This window comes from Muntiacus reevesi, chromosome X (assembly GCF_963930625.1).
Source record: "Muntiacus reevesi chromosome X, mMunRee1.1, whole genome shotgun sequence".
NCBI lineage: Eukaryota > Metazoa > Chordata > Mammalia > Artiodactyla > Cervidae > Muntiacus > Muntiacus reevesi.
In genome coordinates, this window is record NC_089271.1 from 107,521,226 (window position 1) to 107,528,423 (window position 7,198).

The following is a 7,198-nucleotide window of genomic DNA, read 5'->3' on the forward strand; positions in this document are numbered from 1 at the left end:
CTTTTTAATATGCTATCTAGATTGGTCATAACTTTCCTTCCAAGAAGTAAGCACCTTTTAATTTCATTGCTGCAGTCACCATCTGCAGTGATTTTGGAGCCCCCCCCCCAAAAAAAAAAAAAAATCTGACACTGTTTCCACTGTCTCCCCATCTACTTCCCATGAGGTGATGGGACCAGATGTCAGGATCTTAGTTTTCTGAATGTTAAGATTTAAGCCAACTTTTTGACTCTCCTCTTTCACTTTCATGAAGAGGCTTTTTAGTTCCTCTTCACTTTCTGCCATAAGGGTGTTGTCATCTGCATATCTTAGGTTATTGATATTTCTCCCGGAAATCTTGATTCCAGCTTGTGCTTCTTCCAGACCAGCGTTTCTCATTTTGTACTCTGCATATAAGTTAAATAAGCAGGGTGACAATAGGTTAGAGCTTTTCAAGGGAAAGTTCTCTCTCTCTCTCTCTCTCTCTCTCTCTCTCTCTCTCTTCTCTCTCTGGCTATCCCACAGTTTGGGCTGCTATCTCACGTTAGCTCCCTCAGATTGTCCTCAGGGCATTCAGGCCTGGTCATTACCCTAAGCTTGCAACCACACCTACCTGTTCAACCCCTCTGCCACCACTTACTGCAAAGGCAAGCATCTGGGCTACTTCTCTGCTGGGAGTTGCACTTGGGCATGTATTCTATGTTTGTTTTCTCCTCCTGGTTATGTTGCCCTTTGAGATTCCAGAAGTCCGCACAGACCCGCTAGTGAGAGGGTTTCCTGGTGTTTGGAAACTTCTCCTCCTTCACGACTCCCTCGCCAGGACAGGTCTCCATCCCTAACTCTTTTGTCTCTCTTTTTGCCTTTTATATTTTGTCCTACCTCCTTTTTAAGAGAATGGGCTGCCTTTCTGGGTGCCTGGTGCCCTCCGCCAGCATTCAGTTGTTTTGTGGAAGTTGCTCAGCATTCAAATGATCTTTTGATGAATTTGTGGGGGAGACAGTGGTCTCCCCGTCCTATTCCTCTGCTATCTTCTCTCCTGGCAATCTTGATTCCAGTTGTGTTTCATCCAATCCAGCATTTTTCATGATGTACTCTGTATATAAGTTAAATAAGCAAGATGACTATATACAGCCTTGATGTACTCCTTTTCCTATTTGAAACCAGTCTGTTGTTCCATGTCCAGTTCTAACTGTTGCTTCCTGACCTGCATACAGATTTCTCAAGAGGCAGGTCAGGTGTTTAGGACTGCCGATAGCTTCTCTATGAATGTGGGGTTTTTTTTTAATAATATATATAGAATCATAAGTCATGATTATATAATCCCTTGTGTTTGTTTTCAAATTGAACTTTAGACAAGTATTTTTTTTAGATTGTTTGTGTGATCCTGAAGAGAAATATTTTGATAGAGAAAGAATAATATTATCTATTTGGTAGAACTATAGTGAAGCCCAGTGAAATAAATCAGAGGAAACCATTTAGCAAAATATCTGATAAATTTTTAAGCAACCAGTATATCCTTGTCATTTTTGTTACTATGTAGTGGCGGTTTTGTCTCTAAGTCATGTCTAACTCTTGTGACCCCATGGACTATAGCCTACCAGGTTGCTCTGTCCATGGGTTTCTCCAGGCAAGAATATTGGAGTGGGTTGCCATGCCCTTTTCCAGGGGATCTTCCTGACCCAGGAATAGAATCCAGGTATCCTGCATTACAGGCAGATCCTTTACCAACTGAGCTACAAGGAAAGCCCTTGTTATTCTGTATATTATTGCTAATATTTTGCCTCACTATCTCCTTGCATGTTCTGAAACTTCTGAATTGAGAATGTTCAGGGATATTCAAAATTCACAGAATGCAAGCAGCCCAAATTAAAGCTATTCTCATTTCATATCTTCATTAGTATTTTAAATATGAAAGCAATACTCTTTCATGCTAAATAGGAAAATTATGCAAGACTAAATTTTAAAAGATTGTATCTTTCCTTTATTTCCCTTTATTCTTATCTCCTTATTAATTTTTAACAAATGCCTGCAGTCTGTACATAATGGAATATGCACAGGTATATCTCACTTTTCAGTGTTTTGTTTTATTGTGCTTCATAGATATTGCAGTTTTTATTGAAAGTTCTTGGCAACCCTGCATCGAGGCTACTGGCACCATTTATTCAACAGCATTTGCTCACTTCATGTCTCTGTGTCACACTTTGGTACTCCTCACAATATTTCCAACTTTTTCATTATTGTTATATGTTAATGATGGTGATCTGTGATCAATGATTTTTGATATTACAATTGCAAAAAAGATTGTGACATGCTGTAGGCTCAGATGATAGCTAGCATTTTTAACAATAAAGTATTTTTAATTAATGTATGTACATTTTTAAGACATAGTGTTATTACACATTTAATAGACTATACTATAGTGTCAACATAACTTTTATATGCACTGGAAATCCAAAAAAATTATGTGGCTTGCTTTATTGCAGTGGTCTGGAACCAAACCCACAATATCTCTGAGGTATACCTATGTAAATGCATGAACATATATGATGGAGTTGGTGGTTTTCATTTGCTTCAACATGGAATCATTCTGTCTAAGCTTCTACTGTCCTTTTCCCAATGCAGATAAATATATGTATGCATATCAAAAGCTTCACGTTTCATGCTTGACTATTCAATCATTTAGTTAACATGGAAGTATTAGCATAATATGGGAATTAAATGATTAACTTGTACATTTTATAAAAATATTCATGTTGACTGATATCATTTGAGTTGTTAATACTGTTTCTTAAAGACTTAAATAAGTTTTGAGTCACATTCCACGGTTTAAATGGTCATGGTTTGGGTAAAATAATACTTTGTACCCTGATGAATATCCTCCTCTATTCTCCTTTCCTGAAGTTTTTCTGTATTAATGTTATGTTGAATAGAATTATATATATTTAAGGAGTATGACATGATGACTTTATATGCATACACAGAGTGAAATAATCACTGTAGTCAAACTAGTGATATATTAATCTCCTTCATATAGTTATCATTTTTTGTGGTAAGAGCACCTAAAGTCTATTAGCTATTTTCCAGTGTTCAGTACAGCGTTATTAACTAGTCATCATGCTATACACTAGATCTTTAGAAACTTATCGAACATAAACACCACTTTGTACACTTTGATGAACGTCCCATTTCCTCCACATTCCCCACTCCTGGAAACTATCATTCTACTCTCTCCTTCCATGTATTTGATTTATTTAGATTACACATATGATTGAGATTGTATATATTTTTTTCCTTTTATGTCTGGCTTACTTCACATAGCATAATGTTCTCTAGGTTCATCTATATAATTTCTTTACCCATTCATCTGTCAATAGACACAGGTTGTTTACATATCTTAGCTATTGTAAATAATCCATGCAGTGAACATGGGAGTAGAGATATCTCTTCAAGGTATTGATTTCATTTACACTGGGTATATGCCAAGAAGTGAAATTGCTGGATCATCTGCTGGTTCTATTTTTAGTTTTTTTGAGGAACTCCATACAGTCTTCCATAATTTACATTTCCACCAAGAATGCACAGGCATTCCTTTTCCTGACATTCTTGCTAATACTTATCTTTTATCTTTTTATAGTTATCTTAACAGCTGTGAGGTGATATCTCATTGTAGTTTTGACTTTCAGTTCTCTAATGATTAGTAATGTTGAGCATCTTTTCTTGTACCTGTTTGTAATTTGTATGTCTTTTGGAAAAATGTATTTTCAGGTCCTTTGCCCATTTTTTTATTGGGCAGTTTGTTTTTTTTCTATTAAGTTGCATGAGTTCCTTTTATATTTTGGATATTTATCCATTGTCAGATTTATGGTTTGTAAATATTTTCTCCCAAATCATGGGCTGCATTTTCATTTTATCGATTGTTTCTTTTACTGTACAGACACTTTTTAGTTTGATGTAATCCCATTTTCAGAGAAGGCAATGGAACCCCACTCCAGTATTCTTGCCTGGAAACTCCCATGGATGGAGGAGCCTGATAGGCTGCAGTTCATGGGGTCGCTAAGAGTTGGACACGACTGAGCGACTTCACTTTCACTTTTCACTTTCATACACTGGAGAAGAAACTGGCAACCCAATCCAGTATTCTTGCTGGAGAATCCCAGGGACAGGGAAGCCTGGTGGACTGCCGTCTATGGGGTCGCACAGAGTCGGACACAACTGAAGCAACTTAGCAGCAGCAGCAATCCCACTTGCTCTTGTTAGAATTGTTGATGTCTTGTCCAAAAAGGAATTATTGTTAAAGACAATATCAAGGAGCTTTTATGTGTTTTCTTCTAGCTTTATGGTTTCGGGTCTTAACGTTGAAACTTAATCCATTTTGAGTTGATTTCTGTGTACTATAGGATGTGTCCAATTTTATTCTTTTGTATGTGGATATCCAGTTTTCCCAGTACCATTTTTTGAAAAGGCTTTTCTTTCTCCATTGTCTGTTCTTGGTATTCTTGTGTAAAATTTGTTCACTCTATATGCTTAGGTCGATTCTGGGCTCTATATTCTATTCCACTGGTCTTTTGTGTCTTTTTTATACCAGTACCACATAGTTTTGATTACTGTGTGTTTGTAATATACTTTGAAATAAGAGAAAGAGATGCCACAAGCTTTGCTCTCCTTGCTCAAGATCACTGTGGCCAGTCGAGGTATTTTCTGGTTCCAAACAAAGTTTAGGACTGTTTTTTTCTTTTTCTATGAAAAATGCCAGTTGTATTTTGATATTGATTACATTGGATTGGTAGATCACTTGGACATTTTAACAATATTAGTTCTTCCAATCCATGAGCAAAAAAATAGCTTTCCATTTATTTGTGTCTTATTCCATTTCTGTCATCAGTGTCTTAACTTCCCAGTGTGCAGATTTTTCACCTTCTTGCTTAAAATTATTCCCAAGTATTATTTATTATTTTTGGTGCTATTGTAATGGGATTTTTCTTTTGATTTCCTTTTCTGATAGACCATTACTGATGTAAAGAAATACAACTGATTTTTATATATTGTTTTTGTATCCTAAACTTATCCTAAAGGCAGGAAAAGAAGGGGTCAATAGAGGATGAGATGGTTGGATGGCATCACTAACTTGATGGACATGAGTTTGAGCAAGCTTCAGGAGTTGGTGATGGACAGGGAAGCCTGGCATACTGCAGTCCATGGGGTTGCAAAGAGTGAGACACGACTGAGTGACTGAGCTGATCCTAAACTTTACTGAATTTTGTTTTTTGATTCTGTTTGTATGTGTGTATGTGTGTGGTTGGTCTTTAGGTTTTATACATATAGAATCAAGTCATCTGCAAAAAAAAAATAATAATTTTACTTCTTTTCCATTGTGGATGCCTTTTATTTCTTTCCCTTGTCTAATTATTAGTACTTCCAATACTATGTTGAATAGAAGTAGTAATATTGAACATCTGTGCTTTGTACCATATTTGAGAGAATATTTTAGTTTTTTCCTATTGATTCTAATGTTAGCTATGGGCTTCATAAATGACATTTATTTTGTTGAGGAAATTACCCAATATACTTATTTGGTTAAAACTTTAATTTTTATTTCCTTTATTTTTGGCTGCACTGGGTCTTCCTTGATATGCGTGGGCTTTCTCTAGTTGCAGTGAACAGGGGCTATTCTTCATTGCAGTACACAGACTTCTCATTGGGGTGGGTTCTCTTGTTTCAGAGCACAGGCACTAGGTTCATAGGCTTCAGTAGTTGTGGGACACCTGCTCAGTAGTTTTGGCTTGCAGGCTCTAGAGCTTGGGCTCAATAGTTGTGGTGTACAGGCTTTGGTTTCCTGCAGCATGTGGAATATTCATGGACCAGGCATCGAGCCCATGTCCCCTGCACTGGCAGGAGGATTCTTATCCACTGTGCCCCCAGGGAAGTCTAAGACTTCTTATCATGAGTAGATGTTGAACTTTATGAAACACTTTTTTCTGCATCTATTGAGATAATCACATGTGTGGTTTTTTTTTTTTTTTTAAGTTTTTCTGTTATGTGGTATATCATAGTGATTGATTACATATGTTGAAACAACATTGCATCCAGTTTTAAATCCCACTTGGCTATGGTGTATAATCTTTTGATGTGTTGTTGAATTTGTTTGGCTAGTATTATATTGAGAATTTTTGCATCTATGTTCTTCAGAGATTTTGGCCTGTAGTTTTCTTGAGGTTCCTTTTCTTTAAAACCCTCAGCAGTTTATTTATGCACAGGAATTTTAACATAACTTTTTTGATTTTCCCTTACCCACAGAGTACATAATATTGAATATTTCCTGTAGGGAACCTAGGAATATAGTTAAGTTACTTTTTATATCATTAATGTAATATTTGTTTTTCTTCATTGGTCCTCAAAAATTCTAGCTAAACTTTTCTTGGAGATACTATAAATTTTGTTTTTGTTATGAGTGGGTTCATTACCTAATATCTTTTCAAATAGATACTTAAATAACTTAAAGGGAACTTTTAATATTCCTGTTACCCAGTAATGTATCTTCTTTCATTTATCATTTGATTTGAGGCTTATGAGTACATACATACATATAACTGATGCCTCAAAATATAAACTGAAATCACATAGCATATGTATTATGCTATGTGCTACTGTACTTGCCCATACACAAGAAGTCACCCAGTAGCTTTACTTTTGGGACCATATCTCCTAGCCACTCCTCAGCATGTTATTTAAATGAGACATGTTTACATTTGCTGAAAAACATGGGAAATCTGTGTTCTCGATTACATGGCTATATGGATTTTGCTCTCTGCTTTTCTAGGATTTCCTGGGCAACTTCCTGAAACTCAGGTCACTAGAGATCTTCTGTTGTAACAAATCCTAAGCTAGTAATGGTAGTGCCTAAGTCAAGATTTGCCACAGAAACAGAAGAGGAGAAAGATAGGAATAGATAGATGGATGAATGGATAAATAGATGATAGATAGATAGAGATTTGATGACTGGCTCATGCAGTTCTGACTTGAAAATCTGTAGAGCAGGCTAGCAGGATAGAGATCCAGAGAAAAGTTGTTTCAGTCTTGAGTACAAAATCTGTAGGGTAGGCCTATCAGACTGGAAACTCAAGAATGCATTGTGTTGCAGACTTTAGGTAAAATTGCCTCTTCTTCAAGAAACCTCAGTCTTTGCACTTCAGAACTGACTGATTTGATGAGACCCACCAAA